This window comes from Sturnira hondurensis, unplaced genomic scaffold (assembly GCF_014824575.4).
Source record: "Sturnira hondurensis isolate 20B ecotype Veracruz unplaced genomic scaffold, ASM1482457v3 Scaffold0014759, whole genome shotgun sequence".
NCBI lineage: Eukaryota > Metazoa > Chordata > Mammalia > Chiroptera > Phyllostomidae > Sturnira > Sturnira hondurensis.
Genome location: NW_028087390.1, coordinates 313862 through 333195, shown reverse-complemented (window position 1 = coordinate 333195; position 19334 = coordinate 313862). Strand labels below are relative to the sequence as shown.

The 19334-nt window shown below is 38.2% G+C and overlaps 1 pseudogene; it reads right to left on the bottom strand.

Annotated features, from left to right (window-relative positions):
• Nucleotides 1–17311: 17311 nt before the first annotated feature.
• LOC118999310 (40S ribosomal protein S2-like) lies at nt 17312–17993 on the bottom strand (annotated as a pseudogene).
• Nucleotides 17994–19334: the final 1341 nt, after the last annotated feature.

Sequence of the window (19334 nt, the reverse complement as noted above, 5' to 3'; positions counted from 1 at the left end):
ACAAAATCTTAGTAGTGGACTGTAACTTATATAAAACACTATACATATATCTATATACATGTATATACTAAATTTATTTCTTGAAGGATTCACAGGAAACTCTTAAAAATGATAACCACTAGGGAGCAGGACAATTGTTGAGGTGAGGAGAGAGGATACAAGACAACTATAGTATTTTTATCTTTTTTCCCCCTCTCTCTTCTTTTATCAGGGCATGTATTAATGTTATAATAACAAGTAATCTTAAAATATTATATCAAGATCACTTTGGACAATTGTATTGTTGAGAAATATTGTAGTCTTTCTTGACTTTGAAGTTAACAACACAACTGCCACATTTTGATAATAGTAAGTTATATTGATTTTTGATCTATATAAACCAACTTACAGTTTGATGGTTTTTTAAAAATTTAATTGTTGTTCAAGTACAGTTTTTTTGTCTTTTACTCCCATCCCAGCCCCCCAGTGCTCCCCACCTCCCTCCCATTTCTACACCTGTTAGTTTTTGTCCTTGTGTCCCTTTTACTAGTTCCTGTAAACCCTTCCCCTTTTCCCCTGAAATTCCCTCCTTTCTCCCTTCTGGTCACTGTCCGCCTGTTCTCTATTTCAGTGTCTTTGAAAATGATTGTAATTATACCTATATTTTGGTTATATTTTGCTTGCATGTTTGTTTCAGTTTGATGTTTTTAAGAATAAACCATCAGAGAGTAGAAGACAAGCTCTCAAGACAGTAATTAATCCATGGTAAGTGCTCAATAAATGTTAGCTGTACTGGTTGTTACTACTCCTTGATTTTTATCACTCTTCCACTAACTTGCTGCATGGCTTTATCTGTGCCATTTCTCTTTTCTTGACCTTGTTTTTCCAACTGCAGAAGTAGGGATGAACTAAATAATACCATATTCTGTGATTCTTTTGGATTGAGTTTCCTCATTTCCCACCATGCTCCAACCCTCCTGGTGATAGATTATCTAGAAGATTTCTGGTTGCTCCTCAAGGAATACATCATGATTTTCAAGAGGCTCCAACATAGCACTGTATAATAAAATGCCCACTCTGGCTGAGGGTTATATTGTGGTCTGTTCTTGAAGTTAAAAATAAAGATACTTTTTCACTTGAAGTGATGAAGAAAGACTTGTAAGGTCATCTACTCAGGAAGCTTTTTGGCCTTGGGGACAGCAGTGAACTTTTTTTCACCCAGTATGAGGAGAAATGAGGGGCATAGAAAAGAAGTCTCCAAGTCAGAAAAGTACTGTAAAATTCTCAGGAGCCTTTTCAGTGTAGCATAATGCCTGGTGCAATTCAGACCTGTCTACTATCTTGACTCATTTCTTTCTAAAAGTTTCAAGCTCATAAAAATCCATTGAGAAGGATTTACCCAACATAAAAATTTATCTGTGTATTTATAATGAAAGTCATGGAATTTCAAGTTATAAGAGACCTGAGCAGCCATGAAAAACAGTGTTTTTCATGATGGAATCCTACAACACAGAGGTACTCATTTGAGATGGGATAAATATTACCCACTTATTAAATTAAATGAAGAAATTCTGTTACTCACCAGGGAGCTGGTGTTCATTTTACTTCTTAACATGAATATTCTTCTTGATTCTAGTGAAAGTAGGGTTTGTTTCTTCCCAGTTCTTCTTGGCCCTTCCCTATACAAAGAACAGTGGCACAGAAATATATCTCAATATATTTTTTAATTATTTTGTTTATTGCTGTGATTTCATAGAGTTAGTTTGAGACAAGTGTACATAAAGGAATCAAAGTGGCCATGAGAACAGGCAAGAGCAAATGAAAATTTTATTTCTTTCCCCACTTCAGTAGTCATCTTTGATTGTTACTTGATGTCTCTATAAAATTTTAGAAGTCTCTGCAGTATCTACTCTGTAAATTAAACAAATACCTCAGTTGAACAAATAAGCAGCTTTTCTGAAACAGAGCTCACTATGAGGACTTGGAGCATTTCATTATGTATTTCAGTGTGGGGGAATATATTAAAGAAACCAAAGAAAACTGCAATTAAAGCAGAGGAAAATATTAAGATTAGGACTGCCCAGGAGGAAAAATCCAGTTTTTCTGTTCCTTTCTTTTCACCCTGTTTTCTTGTCCTAGATGCTTCCTTCTTCCTTGGCATAAGGCAGGTAAAAGATGTTTGTAGAGTTAAAAATTATCATCTGGATCTTGACATTTATAATGATCAGAACAAGCCCTTCAATCAGTGATATTAACGTCATTAGCACCCTGGCACTCTATCATTAAATGGAGATGATTTTCTGCTGCAGATATTCAGGATGCTGGCCATACATTTTTTTTAAGCACTAAAGGCAAAGTGTCCTAATTTTTTATCAAGTAAGCTTTGCCTTCTTCTGCTTTCTGCACCAGGTTATCCCAAACATGGGTAGTTACTCTTCTCAAGTTCATAACTCTCTCCCAGCTTTGTGTAGATGGTATTTTCATGTAATAATAAGAACAAAAAAGAGTAATACTACTTATAAATTGGAATAATTTCTTTCTCTTTTCTGTGTAGCCAATGATTTTTTAAAAATATATTTTATTGATTATGGTATTATACTTGTCTCACTTTTCTCCCCTTTATTTCCCTCTACTTTGCACCCCCCTGCCACCAGCATTCCCACCCTCTCCTTAGTTCACATCCATGGGCTGTACCTGTAAGTTCTTTGGCTTCTCCAGTTCCCATACTATTCTTAACCTCCCCTTGTCTATTTTCTAACTACCACTTATACTTTTTAATTCCCTGTTCTTTTACCCTTGTCCTCCTCCCCCTCCCCACTGATAACCCTCCAGGTGATCTCTATTTCAGTGATTCTGTTCCTGTTCTAGTGGTTTGCTTAGTTTGTTTTGTAGGTTCAGTTGTTGGTAGTTGTGAGATTGTTGTTATTTTAACGTTCATAGTTTTGATCTCCTTTTTCTTAGATGAGTCCATTTAACGTTTCATATAATAATGGTTTGTTGATGATGGACTCCTTTAACCTGACCTTATCTGGGAAGCACTTTATCTGCCCTTCCATTCTAAATAATAGCTTTGCTGAATAGAGTAATCTTGGCTATAGGTCCTTGCCTTTCATGACTTTGAATACTTCTTTCCATCCCTTTCAAGCCTGTAAGGTTTCTTCTGACAAATCAGCTGATGGTCTTATGGAAACTCTTTTGTAAGTAACTCTCTCCTTTTCTCTTGCTGCTTTTAAGATTCCCTCCTTATCTTTCATCTTGGGTAATGTAATTATGATGTGCCTTGGTATGTGCTTCCTTGTGTCCAACTCCTTTGGGACTCTCTGAGCTTCTGGGACTTCCTGGAAGTCTATTTCCTTCACCAGACTGCAGAAGTTCTCCTTCATTACTGTTTCAAATAAGTTTTCAATTTCTTGATGTTCTTCCCCTTCTGGCACCCCTATGATTCAGATGTTGGACCATTTAAAGCTTTCCTGAAGATTCCTGAACTTCTCTTCACTATTTTTTGAATTCTTGTTCCTTCATTCTGTTTTGGTTGTATGTTTATTTCTTCCTTTTGTTCCAAATTGTTGATTTGAGTCCAGGTTTCCTTGTTTTCATTGTTGGTTCCCTGTATGCTTTTCTTTATTTCACTTTGCATAGCCTTCACTTTTTCCTCCAATTTGGGACCATACTCAACCATTTCTGTGAGCATCCTGATTACCAGTATTTTGAACTCTGCATCTGATAGGTTGGCTATCTTTTCATCTCTTAGTTCTAATTTTGGAGCTTTGATCCATTCTCTCATTAGGGTCATATTTTTTTTCGTCTCAGTGCAGCTGTTTCATTTTAAGTGATGGAGCCTTAGGTATTCACCAGGGTGGAGCAACCCAGGTTGCTGTGTTGTGGTGTTGTTTGGGGGGATGGGTTAGAGAGGAAACAATGCTACTTCCTTGGCTCTCGGCTACCTTTCAGTCACTTCCCCTGCTACACACAAGCAAATTGGGTCCTTCTGGTGTGATTTCAAGGTTGGTGGGTTTGTGTATGTTCTAGAACCTTGTGAGTCTCTCCAACTAACTCTCCTGTGAGGGTGGGAGTTTCTCCCACTGCTGCACCCCCTCCACAGGTTTTTATAGTCAGAGGTTTGGGGGCTTTATTTCCCCATATTGGAAACCTGGGTTGCACAGTCTGTCTCATTTCCCAGTTGTTTTTCCCAATTATCTGCATGCATATGTGAAACTGCCCAGTCCACCAGCTGATGCCTTGCCAGTTCATGTTCACCAGCTACCACCTCACCCATCTGGTCCTCCAGCTGAAGCCTTGCTGCACATCCTCTCTGCCCCTCCTACCTGTCTGAGTGAATGTTTCTTTTTTAACTCCTTGGTTGTTGGACTTCCATACAGTTCAATTTTCTGGCAGCTCTGGTTATTTTTTGTTTTTAAATTTGTGGTTGTCCTCCTTTGGTTGTGCGAGGAGGTGCAGTGTGTCTACTATTCCTCCATCTCTGTCAGAAGTCAAATAGAAACAGTTTCCATGTCCTATGTAACAATGACATATTGGAGCTTTTTATGATATCTCATTTATTCCTTGTATTGACTCAGGGGATTAAGTTATTTATTCTGATTTAACAGTTAAGGAAACAGAAACAGAGAGGTACAATATCTTAACTGAGGTCACTCAACTAGCAAATTGGAATCAACATTCAGGGCTATGTGGAATCTAGATGTGCTCTTCTTAACTACTATACAGATGCTACTCTACAATATCCACTGTGTGTGTGTTTGTGTGTGTAGGATGGGAAAAAATAGCCTTACTGGGCTTAATACCAATATTCAATGAAACAGAAACTATAGGGGCATCAAATATATAACATGCAAAACAAATATTAGGCGCCCTAAATCTCCCAAGAAGAGATGAGAGCTGGCTGTGTTGCCTGCTGCCAACCTGTTGAAACAATCCCCTGAGATGGGCACTTCCTTTAAAGATTTTTGAACTCTAGATAATTAACTGTTGATCCTCTTTGTTAATCAATCTTCTTTTTGTGTAACTTTGGTCTTGCTAGCCATTTCCCCTGGTTATCCTCCAGTTAGGTTGGCTACTTCTCACCATGGAGTAGTAGCCATGGAGTAGTACTCTCAATGGAGTAGTACTCTCCTCCATTTCTCCAAATTTCCATCCTGCTCTGTTTCTCCCTAGATTGTGGTTTCTGTGACTTTCATCTCTTATATTTTTCTACATAAAAAAAGAATTCTGTGAGGTATGAAACAGATTCCCCTAGGGATGTCCTTCTGGTGAATCTAGTCTCTGCCAAAGAAAGTGCATGGAAGTCAACTGTGGGTGTGTTTGCAAGACTGTTCTTTGATTTGTGCTCCAAACACAGATTATTCTTATAAAGTACACACACATACACACAGAGTGGATATTGTAGAGCAGCATCTGTATAGTAGTTAAGAAGAACACATCTAGATTCCACATAGCCCTGAATGTTGATCCCAATTTACTACCTGAGTGGCCTCAGTTAAGATATTTTACCTCTATGTTTCTCAGAGGCTTTAAAAAGTAAGCTGCCATAGAAAAGGTATGTTGTTTCTATGCATTTCCAGTTAATATAAATCTTTTAAAACATTTTTTTAACTTTAAAAACTTAGGAGGAAGAATCAAGTGCAGCAAGAGACATGGTTGTTCAGGGGCAACTTCATTTCAAGCTTCAAGACTAATAAGGAAGGGTAAATGTGAGAACATAGCAGCTGCTTTGCTAAGGAGTGCAGAATAAAATAAAACATCTATGCATTGAAGGGGAGATTGTCATTCAAGAAGACAATGAGATTCATCCCATTAATGGAAATCTGTAATTAACAAGCTGCTGAATGTCAGTCTGTAGTGAAAACCATGGCTTCGGACCTTGCCTCCTATAGAGTGGCAGTCTTGTCACCATCTTCTGGCCCCCAGTGGGCATGATATAAATATAAGTACAAAAAGGAAATCAGCCTCTCCACCTTTATGGAATGTTTGATGCTTAAGACTACACTCCAAGCTATGTGAATAAGTAGACAAGAAAGCATTTTCCCTCCTGCACTATAATCTTTTTCAATTGCAATAAATAAGTTTTTGCTGTTCCTATTAACTAAAACAATAATCACAAATTAGGGGGAAAATGATCTGCCAGTATAGTTTATTGCTATTAATTCTACTATGACCCAGTATGTAGGCATGCTAGATGTTTCCTTTAGAACTGTATAGATTTTTACAGTTTATATACCACTTTACATACATTATCTAGTTTTGATTTTTATTATCAGATCAATACTGGACAGTCAGTATAATGTGCAGGACAGGTGTTATTATCCTACTTTTACCAATGGGGGAATTGAAATGCAGATAAAGTGAAGTAGCTTGTATTAGATCACATGCATACCAAAATAGAGGGATAGATAGACTTTGAATGGCTTTAATAAAGAATGCCAGTAATATATGTATACACAGACACTCACATGCTTGCGCTTACACACACACACACACACACACACATGCACACACGCACCCCTTTCTTGTCTCTTGTTTGGCAAACCTAAATATTAATTCATTCTTTTAAGGATGGATGAATCCTTATGATGACTAGGATAGTTGGACTTCCAGGAAAACATTGCCTGTGATTCAACATACAGTGCCCTGTCTTCTCTGTCAAATGATAGATCTTAACATTAGAAATAGTCTAGTGGCCTGATATCATAAGAACTTGCCCTTTATGCTTTGAAGAGCACACTGTAAGGATGAGATAGGGTGGGATTTGGGCATGGATATCAATCCTTTTTTCCCTCTAGCCTTAGATACCCAGGTTGACTATGGCCTTAAGCACAGATTATTTAGTTCCTTATTTAGTTGATTGTTAACAAGAACCAATTAGTACTGTGACTGAGACTCTAGATACAAAAAAAAACAAACAAATTAAATGCATCTCTTCATTCTTCCATCCTTCTCAACTATACAGCCATCCATTATTCAATGATTCCACTGTGTTACAAACACTGAACTAAGAGCTTAGAATAAAACTTGAAATAAGAAAGATTCAGACTTCTGGCTAAGATGGAGGCGTAGGTGGAAACACTGTGCCTCCTCACACAACCAAGTTGAAAGACAACAAAGTTTTAGTAACAAAAATGCAGCCAAAACACAGAAAATTGAACTATACAGAAGTTTGACAACAATGAACCATTCATCCAGACTGGTAAGAGGGGTGGAGTCAGCGGTGGAGCAGGGTTGAGCAGGAAAGATCAGCTGGATTGACCCAGGCACACAGGAGCACAGGTGGCAGTTGGCAGATTCTAGGCATGGGGTGGCAATGGGCAGACCCAGTGAGGGTGCAAGGTGGCTGGCTGACCACAGTCACACATTCACACGCAGATAAACCAAGCGAAGGGATGAGCAGTGAGACAGACCGCTCAGGCTAGGGCCCCAGCGATGGGGATTAGAGCCTAAAAGCACCAAATGAAAAGACTTTTGCTGGGAGAGGTTCCCAAACTCACAGAGAGTTTGTTGGAGAGACCCACAGGGTCCTGGAGGGTGTACAGGCCCACACACCTGGGAACCAGCAACAGAAGGACCCAGTTTAGACCAGACAGGCATGGGGCAAAAACCCAGTAAGTCTCGCAAGGCAGCTGGCTGACTGCAGACACACATTCATGCACATGTAAACCAGGAAGGTTTAAAAATGGTCACTGAGACAGACCACACAACCCAGGGCCCCAGTAACAAGAAATAAAACCTAAAAGAACCAATTGGAAAAAACTTTCAGGGATTGAGGTGCCGGGAGAGGTTCCAGCCTCACAGGAGAGTTTGTTTGGGAGACCTGCAGGGTCCTAGAATATACACAAGCCCACACACCTGGGAACCAGCACCAAAAGGGCCCAATTTGCTTGTGGGAAGCAGCAGATGGGACCGAAATCCGAGAGAGAGCAGAACAAACGCCATTGCCCCTCTCTGACCCCACCCCCACATACAGCATCATAACCCAGCAACTGGGTTGCCCCACCCTCATGAGCACCTAAGGCTCTGCCCCTCATACATAACATGTACAAACAGACCAATACATGGCTCAAGAACAGCTCAAAGCCCCAGAGCCAATAATTCTAAGCAACCAAGAGATAGCCAACCTTTCAGATGCACAGTTCAAAATACTGGTGATCAGGATGCTCACAGAGCTGGTTGATTTTAGTCACAAATTAGAGGAACAAATGAAGGCTAACCTAATAGAAATGGAGGGAAATGCACAGGAAACCAATAGTGATGGACAGGAAACTGGGACTCAAATCAAGGGAGTGGACCAGAAGGAATTAAAAATGACCAAACAGAAAAGAATGAAGAAACAAGAATTCAAAAAAATGAGGAGAGGCTTAGGAACCTCCAGGACATCTTTAAACTTTCCAATATTCAAATTATAGGGGTACTAGAAGGAGAAGAGGAAAAGCAAGTTGAAACCTTATTTGAACAAATAATGAAGGAAAACTTCCCCAATCTGGCAAAGGCAATAGACTTTCAGAAAATTTAGGAAGCTCAGAGAGTCCCAAAGAAGGTGGACCCAAGAAGGAATACACCAAAGCACATCATAATTACATTAGCCAAGATTAAAATGAAGGAGAGAATCCTAGAAGCAGCAAGAGATAAGGGGACAGTCACCTACAAAGGAGTACCCATAAGACTGTCAGCGGATTTCTCAAAAGAGACCTTACAGGCAAGAAGGGGCTGGAAAGAAGTATTCCAAGTCATGAAAGGCAAGGACCTACATCCAAGATTGCTCTATCCAGCAAAGCTTTCATTCAGAATGGAAGGACAGATAAAGTGCTTCTCAGATAAGGTCAAGTTCAAAGAGTTCATCATCACCAAGCCCTTATTATATGAAATGTTAATGGGATTTATCTAAGAAAAAGAAGATAAAAAACTATGAACAGTGAAAGGACAGCAAACTCACAATTATTAACAACCACACCTAAAACAAAAGCAAACTAAGAGGACAGCTAGATCAGGAGCAGAACCATAGAAATGGAGATCACATGGAGGGTTAGCAACAGGGGAATGGGAGGAGGAGAAGGGGGGAGAAGGTACAGAAAATAAGTAGCATAGACGGTAGGTAGAAAATATACAGGGGGAGGGCAAGAATAGTAGGGGAAATATAGAATCTGAAGAACTTGTGACGCATGGACCTAAATGAAAGAAGGGGGAATGGTGGGAGAGGGGTATGCAGAGTGGAGGGGAATGAAGGGGGGGGAATAGGACAATTGTAATGGTATAATCAATAAAATATATATTTTTTAAAAAGTTTCAGGCTCCGGGGAGTTTACAGTTAAGGAGCTTCTCTAAATGAGGCAACATGAAAGATGAGTGACAAATAATGGGTTTGTGAATGGTTTTCATTACATTTCTTACTCTCCAGTGAGGTATTCCTGATAGACAATCTAAACTCAACCCACAGAGGAAGGGGTAAGACATTTCTTTGAATATTAATATTTTATTTTAAAGATTTATATAAAAATCTGCATTTTACTTTATAATATATGTGTTTATTTTGATACTCTCTTTTCCTTAATATCTAATAAAATTACTGATCTAGAATGTTCTCCATGTTTATCCTATGATTTCAAGTCACTCCTAGTGCATTGCTAGGGATGCATATGCCCAAGTTTAAGTAGCTATGTTAATGAAGTCCAAGGTCACTTCTCTCTATAAGCTTGTATGAGCTTTGTGTGAGTAAAGTTTCAGGTCCTGGATCTACCACTATCCTCTCTTGCCAGTATTTTCAGTCAATATCCATGCCTCACCCAATCCTTCTTTTTTTTTTCACATGTGGTAAGCACAATTAGTTTTTACTTTATTACAAACAGTATGATTGACTCTTAATTGAGCACTTACTATGTGGTAAGCACTATGCTCAATGATTCAAATGTGTCTCACTTACTCTTAAAATCTAGCTCATTGGGTAAACATTATTATAATCATTTTTTTCAGATGAGGAAATTGAGACAGAGGTGAAGTAAATTTTAGGGTAAATGAGGGCATTTCAAAAAATGTTTCAAATATGCTATTGGCCCCTGAGGATTACAGTTTATACTCCCAGACTGCTGGGTTCTACATAAAACCTGTTCTTTACCATAGAAACACTTAGGTAAAACATTTGGAGAAACAATAAACTATTTGGTATTTAAGGTTCTCTTCGGCTGTGACATTCTGTAATTTCATTGACCTTTTTTGCACTTAATTATGTTGATTTTTCTTTCTATTTTTTGTTCAGCTCAAAAATATATTGCCCTGGCTGGTGTGGCCCAGTGGATTGAGCACTGGCTTGCAAACCAAAGGGTTGCTGGTTCAATTCTCAGTCAGGGCACATGCCTGGGTTATGGGCCAGGTTTCCAGTAGGGGGTGTGTGAAAAACCACACATTGATGTTTCTTTCCCTCTTTTCCTCCCTTCCTTCCCCTAAAAATAAATAACTAATATCTAAAAAAATAAATTCCTTCTTTGTTCATGGACTATTAAATAGACAGCACCATAATAAATCTTGTGATTATTCAGATGTCACTCTAAAATATCATCTTGGTAAATCTCAAGCTATCACAACAGCTCATAGTACAACAATGAATATCACATTAACACTACTAAAATAGATATAACTGAGAATGATGCTTGTTAAGCTCATAATGATTCTGTTCTCAAAGGACTTTCAATTCATCTCCTTTATGCTGCTTGATTGCCTACCATATCCTGCAGATTGGGTAGATTCCTTTTTGGTCTCACGTAATACACAATATTCACAAACTGTGATGCAGCCCTCATCATGCCAATCAAGAATGCAAATAGAGAACTAGCTGACTGTGTGATCTGAATATTTTGCTTGCTTAGAAGAATATAAACATGGGGAGAAAATAAATCTGCTGTGAAATGGCTTAAAATTAATCAGACTTTTTATTCAAATTAAGTTAGAAAAGGTTAGTTCAATATTTCACTATACTTTTTATTTAGCAAGGTTTTTCTTAATTTACTAAGCTACACACTGAAGAAAACCTGTAATTTTTAAAATGTATAAAATTAGTGTTTAGAATTATTTTATGTGAAAAGTGTTCTAAACATGAAGTTATAATAGCTAGACATTATTTTCACCTTCAGTAATATTATACATTCTGCAGAATGAGCCTGGGCACTTAGCCTCTTGTTAATGCTGAATCAGGATATATCTTACTGCTAGATTATAAATTGTCATGAACTTGGGAGACAGTGGGAATAACAAAATCTAACCCAGACCTCATATAAATGTATTTATGATATTTTTGTGATTTAGAAGACACAAAGTTTCTCATGCTCATCATTGCATATCTGAATTCTCTTTGTCGAGCAGATATGAGAAGTTAGTTTGAGAATGTACTGACCTGATGACTTGACTGAAGGTTGCTTTTTAGAACAAGGCCAGAGGATTGGTTTGTTTATATATCATTCATCTCTTTCAAAAACAGAATGTATGCTATTCAAATTGATAACCTCCTGGGCCTCACAATGTGGGTGACTTTCGGTAAATTTAATTATTGCCTCAAGAGATGAAGTAGAACTTTACCAAGTTATTTGCTTCCTGCTCTCACAATCTTCCCCTCCATATCCTAAGCTTGTCTTTTTACTTTTTAGCATTCAGAAAAAAAATTTTGTTATAATTGTGCACCCAGAAAGTTTTCAGTTTAAGCCTACTCTACTATCCACTTATTTTACTTGCATCAAATTTGTTGCTTGGGAAATTTTAAGGATTTACACTATTGTAGTTTAGAAAAAGGCTTTGCAACACTACATTACAATCAGTTTTTGCTAAAGGAATCACCTAATAGCATATGGTATCTTTGTTTAAATTAGAAAAGGCCCCCCTCTCCATAGACACAGTTCTTTTCCAAGGTTCATGGCTTGGTGAATGGAGGCAGGAATATGGATTTCGGCCTCCACTTGCTCTCTCTACTAAGTGCCCTCGTGCACTGAATAACTTGTACAGAGCTATATGTGGTGACTTGTGCTCTGAATACCAAATACTAGTCCTGAGGTTTCCCTAAACCCTCATTAAATATGCAACTTTGAATAAAGTTTTAGGTACAAGTGACAAAAGACAAAGTCTCCTCTCTGCTCTCATAAGATTGAGTATTGAACATTTTAACCTTCTCATAAGATCTTTTCTGATAAATATTTCACATTCAAAATAAAGCCCTGGTGCAAAGATTGAAATCATGACTAATGTTCAGGCAATGAGTTGATAAAGATTGCTTCTAATATGAAGTACTCCCACTCCTTAGCACTGGAATAGCTTTCTTATTGTAAACATTTCTTTTTTTATATATCCCTCTCTCTAAATGTATTAAATGTAATGAAACAATTAGGAAATAAATTTATTGGTCTATTCATTGAATTGCAGTTATATTTTTCATTACAAACAATACATAAATGTGTGACACCTCAAAAACTTATAAAATTACTCCATGATACAATCACCAAAAACTTTATTTTATGTGAGTCTATAGCAGGAAGAACAATTAATCCAACTTGAGCTTTTTTATATAAAATTTTCAACAGTGGAATCCCCCACATCTGCTAGGGTAGCAGTAGGCAAGGATAGTCCATTTTTATTAACCTTGTAAAACAATCGTTTTTCAAGACTGTTCATGTTTACAAATTATATGTCTAAATAAATTACTAAAAAATGTTGCTAGGCTTTATTCTGTCTACTTCCAATAAATGAAATCACAGATTTATAACTGTCAGCACTAGAAAGAGTCTTAGAAATAATGCAACTAAATTTGCTCAGTTTACAAAGGAAACAGATGAAACCTAGTGACCCCCCCCCCACTTGCCCAAAGTCATACAAAAGAAGAGTGAGAGTAGAACTCAAATCTTCAGATTTCCTATCCATGCTTGCTTGCTCTCTTCCTCTCCTTTGCCAATAGTCTCTAGGAATTACTAAAGAAAATCCGAGCTGATAACTATTTTAACTTCCTGGTTCAGGAGTGCTATGAAAAGGATGGGATTTGGTGGAGCTTTAGGGCTTTCTCCCATTCTTTGGTACACATGATTAATATTTACTCAATTTAACAAAAGTCTTAAGAAAGATTTCACTTCTAATCAGAAGGCCACTTCTAAGCCATTCATTCATAGCAATCCTAGAGCTTTTACTGTCCTAGCTTCACAGTACCTACACTGTTTTATCCTAAATTCCTCTCTTTTTACTCTGGGTTAGTCAATCAGTTTGGCTATTCCCAGGGTTTCTCAATCATGCCACTATTGCTATTTGGGACTGGATAATTCTTTTTGATGAGAGGGATGTTCTGTGCATTTTGGGATGTTTATCAGAATCCCTGACTTCTACCCAATAGGTACTAGTAGCACCAACACCTTCCTTGTTCAGATGTTGCAAAACATCCTTTAGGAGACCAAGTTGTCCCTGATTGAGAATACTCGACTATACCTTATACTTCACTATCATAGACTCATCTGAATGAAGCTAGTGTGCTTTGTTCAGATGTGTGGATGTGTATGCAGGCTCCTGATAATGTGTGCATGTGTGGATGGCATGGCTTAGAGTAATTTGAATTTCTGTTACTTTTTATATGAGCTCACCTAGAGTCACTATATTAACCAAAAGACAGGAATTATTTGTAGATGCTAGTACCTGTACATGTGAGGCAAGAGATGAAGCTGTGTTATTGACCACAAACTATATACTAGGTTGCTTAGCACACATATTTTTCCAGCTTTGTTGAGATATAATTGACATATAACACTGTGTAAATTTAAGATGTGGAACATGTTGATTTGATATACTTACATACTGCAAAATGATTATCATCACAGCTGATACCATCATATCACATAATTATCATTTCCTTTTTTGGTGAGAAGGATTTCTGTTACTTTTAATCAAAGGAGGCTAAACTAACATACAGCAAAGGGATATAAATAAAATAAATATTGAAGATTGCTGGAGACTGAATTCATATGTTGAAATTCATCTCTAATGTGATAGTATTTGGAGGTGGGGCATTTGGGAGGTGATTAGGTCATTAGGTTAAGCCATCATAATGGGATTAGTGCCCTTATAAGAGAGACCTCAGAACACTCCCTCAGCCCTTCTCCCACAGGAAAATATGACCACATACGAATTAGAAAGTGAGTCCTCACCGGACACTGAATTTGCTGGTGCCTTAATCTTAGACTTCCCAGCCTCCAGAACTGTTAGAAATAAATGTTTTTTATTTAAACCTGTTCATGGTATTCTGTTGTAGCAGCTCGAATGGGCTAAGATAGAAGTTGGTATAAGAAATGGAGGTGCTGCTATACTAAAGCAGCACCTATAATGTGGAAGTAGCTTTGGAACTGGATACTTGTTTGAGGCTGGATAAGTTTGGAGGTGCATGCTAAAGAACACCCTGTGTTGCCATGATTAAGCCATTAACAGCAATTCTTGTGAGAGCTCAGAAAGAAAATGGATATTTCTAGAGAAAGTGTCAACCGTCTTAGAGAATAACTCAGTAATACTGAGTAGAATATTGGTAGAATTATGGATGATTATGGAATATTGGTAGAATTATAGATGATAAAGGTCTCAAATAAAAATGACAAACATAATTTTGGACAATGGAGGAAAAGCAATCCTTCTATAAAGTGACAAAGAACTTGGAATTCTTTTTGTGTCCTGGTATCTTGTAGAAAGAAAATGCATTTTGCAAGTAATAAAATTGGATATTTGCTAAAGGAAACCTCTAAGCTAAGTGTCAAAAAAGCAGCCTGAATCCTCCTGAATGTTTATAGTAAAATTCGAGAAGAGAAAAATGATTTAAAGATGAAATTGTTAGGCAAAAAGGGTGTTGAATACAGGACATTTTATCAAGGCTCTGTACAAAGATAATTTGTCAAGTGTACGTGTGATTCACTGGCTCACAACACACAGGAGAGTTCTATCTAGTAAACAAGCAGGTTTATTCTTTTCTCCAGGAATGTGTTTTCACCACAGAAAAGTGAACTAAGCTTGAATATGACTACTTAGTGAGCCATTTATAAGGGATAAGCATCTTTTTAAAACAACCAGAACACTTAATATTCAGGCACCATTTGCTCCTGCAAATAAATAAGCCTCTAAAGTAACTGCATTCAAAGTAGTGTAAAACATATCAATGCTTTATTTTCCCCCGACATGGCTTTTCCAACTCTTTACTATGCCTCTTTCTTTTTTTATTTATATTTTTAACTTTTTTTATTGTTGTTCAAGTACAATTGTCTCCATTTCCTTCTCACCACTCCATGAATGGAACTGGAAAGCATTATGCTAAGTGAAATAAGCCAGGCAGTAAAAGACAAATACCAGATGATCACCCCAGTAAGTAGAACCTAATCAACAAAACAAACAAGCAATCAAAATGTAACCAGAAACACTGATATTAAGAACATACTGCCCTGGCTGGTGTAGCTCAGTGGATTGAGTGTGGGCCTGTGAACCACATGATTGCGGTTCGATTCCCAGTCAGGGCACAGGCCTGGGTTGCAGGCCAGTTCCCGGCAGGGGACACACCAGAGGCAACCATACACTGATATTTCTCTCTCTCCTTCCTTTCCCCTCTAAAGATAAATAAATAAAATCTTTAAAAATATTTAAAAAAGAACATACTATGCCTCTTTCTTACTGCTATGATAATGTGGCTGTAAAGATAAAACTATTGTACATCCAAAAATACAGAACACCTTTACAGTAAAGTATATATCTGATTATTTGTGTTCATATTTATTTTATAATACTAAAGCCCAAACTATGATAAATTGCTTTACCATCTCTACCAAGTTACCTATTATATACAAAATCAAACTCTTCATGTCAGAGCACCCTTTAGTAGCTTCAGACATGGACAGCAGTGTGGTGATTGCTGAGGGGGTAGGAGAGTATGAAGAGACTTAATGGTAATGGAAAAATATAATAAATACTACTTTCAAGAAAAGAAAAGGTCTAAAGTGGTATCAGGGTTACATTCATCTCAGCAGGGAGTTATTCAGCTTCACGCTGACATTCCCTCTGCTTTCCATGATAGCCACTGAGACAGCAGCATCTTGGCCCCCTCTTCTTGGGGATGCATGGTGCTATATAGAGTGGGGAAGCAGACTCCAGGCCAGGATGAAATTACAGCTAAAACCACACATCTGTCCTGACCAGTGTGGCTCAGTAGGTTGGGCATCATCTTGCAAAGCAAAAGGTTGCCAGTTCAATTCTCAGTCAGAGCACATGCTGGGGTTGCAGCCAGGTCCCTGGTTGGGGGTGCATGTGAGTGGCAACCAACTGATGTTTCTCTCTCACTTCAATGTTTCTCTCCCTGTCTTTCTCTGTCCCTTGACCTCTCTCTAAAAATAATAAATAAATAAATAAAACTCATGTCTGAGACTTCCAAGGGTCTCTAGGCATTTCCCAGTTGTCCCTCGATTGGAAACAAACTGGCTAAGACTTTTTGTCAATGGTGTTGAAGAACCACTCTGTGAATTTGCACAGCTGGGCTATGGCTCTCTGGAACTCTTTCAGCAGTCTCCTGTTGTCCTGCCACAGGTGCCAAGAAGGCCAGCTTTTTAGATACTGGGATCTTTGAGAATTATTCTTTCGTACACTTGTAAAGAGAATATCTACTTGGTACTAACGAAATGTGATTTTTCTTTAACTTACCATTCAATGCAGTCTGATGCCAATGCCAGCAAGCGTTCCAGTAAAAGCAATTTCAAATATTGATATCCAAAGATAAAATTCAGGTTATGGTTCCTAAACACCTGTCTGCAACAGCTTTAACATAATCTGCCTGACCTTTAATTGGGGGTACGTGTTTGTGAAAGCATTAAGTATTAATTTTTAGTCATTTCACTGATGGCCATGATGTAATGGTTACCATGAAGGTAACCATTTAGGCTCAGTGTACTTATTTCACCGTGAATCACTATCTGCATTTTGGGTATTGGAGTCTAAATTAAAACTGATTGTGAGTTTTATGCATGGGATCAAATCCTGGCTCTGCTTCTTCCTAGATGTGTGATTTTGGGTGAAACTTTTAACTTTCTTGAGCCTCATTTTTTGTCTTATATAACATGGAGATAATAGTATCACATACTTCAGAAGGTTGTTGTATGAGTCAATAAGACAATCCACATGAGGTTGGCATATCATGCTTGCTCACTAAATATCACACATTATTTTTGTTTTAAGCCCCAACTTAAACAGTTAGCTCCAGTGGCTATCACTCTGTACTTTCCCATCCAATGAGTGCTTAATTTTCTTTTCTTTTTTTTTCAGGCTTAATTCACTTTATTTTTCTTGTATAAAATTATGTGGTGGCCACCTCTGGAGCCTGGATCCTCTGGACAGAAACTCTGGGATAGGTCTTTACAAGATGGCTAGTGAATTCCTGACAGGGAGATTTGGTGAGCATAGTCTCTTTCCAGAGGTCAGGGGTGAGACAGCTGTAGGTCTTAGAGATAGCATCAAAGGTGGCCTTGGTGAAAGTTGTCCAGGGCAGCAGTGCAGCTCCTGGCTGAGGCATAGCAGTCATTGATACCACCGATCAGCAGCAGCTTTTTGGGCACAGGGCCAAGACTATGCCAGTGCCTCTGGGTGCAGGGATTAGGCACACCAGCACAGAGCCATAGCTCCAGGTCACATTACAAGAGACAGTGAGGGGCTTGCCAATCTTGTTCCCCCAGTAACCTCCCCACACAGGGACGATAGAGAGCTTGGCCAGGATGATGGCCCCATGGATGGCAGTGTCCACTGCAGCAATTAACACCCAGACCAATGTGTCCATTGTAGCCCCTAATGGCAATAAATGCCTTGAACTGGATCCTATGGCCTGCACATGTCTGCTTTTGCACAGGCATAATCTTCAAAATCTTGTTCTGGAGAGATGCCCCCAAGAAAAAGTCAATGATCTCAGATTCCTTGATGGGCAGAGAAAAGAGACAGATCTTCTCCAGGGACTTGATTTTCATGTCCTTAACCAGGTGGCCCAACTTGTTGACAGGGATCCACTGCTTATCCTTGGCCCTGCCTCCGCAGCTCCACGGCCTCAACCAACCCCAACTGCTGCCATGGTCTCAGCCCTATATGCTGCTGCCAAATCCTCCACAGAAGCCGAGTGGCCTCCCATTTGAGAGACCCCCGGGCCTATGGGGCCTCCAGGCCTTTCCACAACACTGGCTTCATCTGCCACTGGGGAAAAAAAAGCTAATTTTCTTAAACATTAAATTCTAACTTCCTTTACATTCCATGCTTTAGCACAAGGACTTTAAGATGGTAACAAAGATATTATCTTTGAAGGTAAGATTTACAAAGTTCTTTCTCTTTGTTATATTTTAACTTCTTAAATTTTTAGAAATAAGCTTGCTTCATGCATTATAAAAACAAAGATGCTAATTTTTCATTAATCATTTGTCTACAGTACAGAAACTAAAAAAGAAAAAAAACATTTTTATAAAAATGGAAAATGAAAACCATGTGGCCTCATATTCAGGGACTTCCAAGAACACATGCTGATCTGTAAATAAAGATGTGTAGAAACAGGAATGTCCTCATTCATAGAAAAATACACAAACTCAAAACCAAAACAGACAGCTATCTTTTTTTCTGATCTCAATCTGACAGACCAGAAGTGAGGTATAAATTAGTAGACAGTATATTTAAAGTAGACAGCTACTAACAAATCATGTAAAACAACCATTCCTGAAAATTAACTGAGGAGGATGACACCAAGTTAACCCCAATTGCACCAGCCTTAGGGCCAAATTTAGAGGCCCAAGAAAGAAAACATTCATAGTGATTTTATAGATAAGGGCTTTATTTAAAACTTTTAGAATAGATTACTACTTAAAGACTATTATATACATTATTATGGAGTCATAATAATCTTTCTCTTATTATATAAATTATTATGCAAGCATACTCATCTTTCTCTTAATATAGGTAAATGCTAAAGTAGTATTTAATTATAATGCATTACTAGATTAGACTTTTTCTTTTTTTCTGGAGAAGCTATTAACACAATCTTGGTTTGAAGGCCAATTCTGTCACTGACTGCTATGAGGCCCTGAATAAAAGAATATTTTAAATACATTTTTAGACCTGGCTGATGTGGCTCAGTGCATTCAGTGCCTGCAGGCAAACCAAAGGGTCGTCAGTTCGATTTCCAGTTGGGGCATGTGCCTGGGTTGCAAGCTGGGTCCCCAGTGTGGGACGTGCTAGGGGCAGGCACACATTGCTGTTTCTCTTCCTCTCTTTCTCCTTCCCTTCCCCTCTCTCTAGAAATATATAAATAAAATATTTTAAAAATAAATAAATACATTGTTAAACCTTTA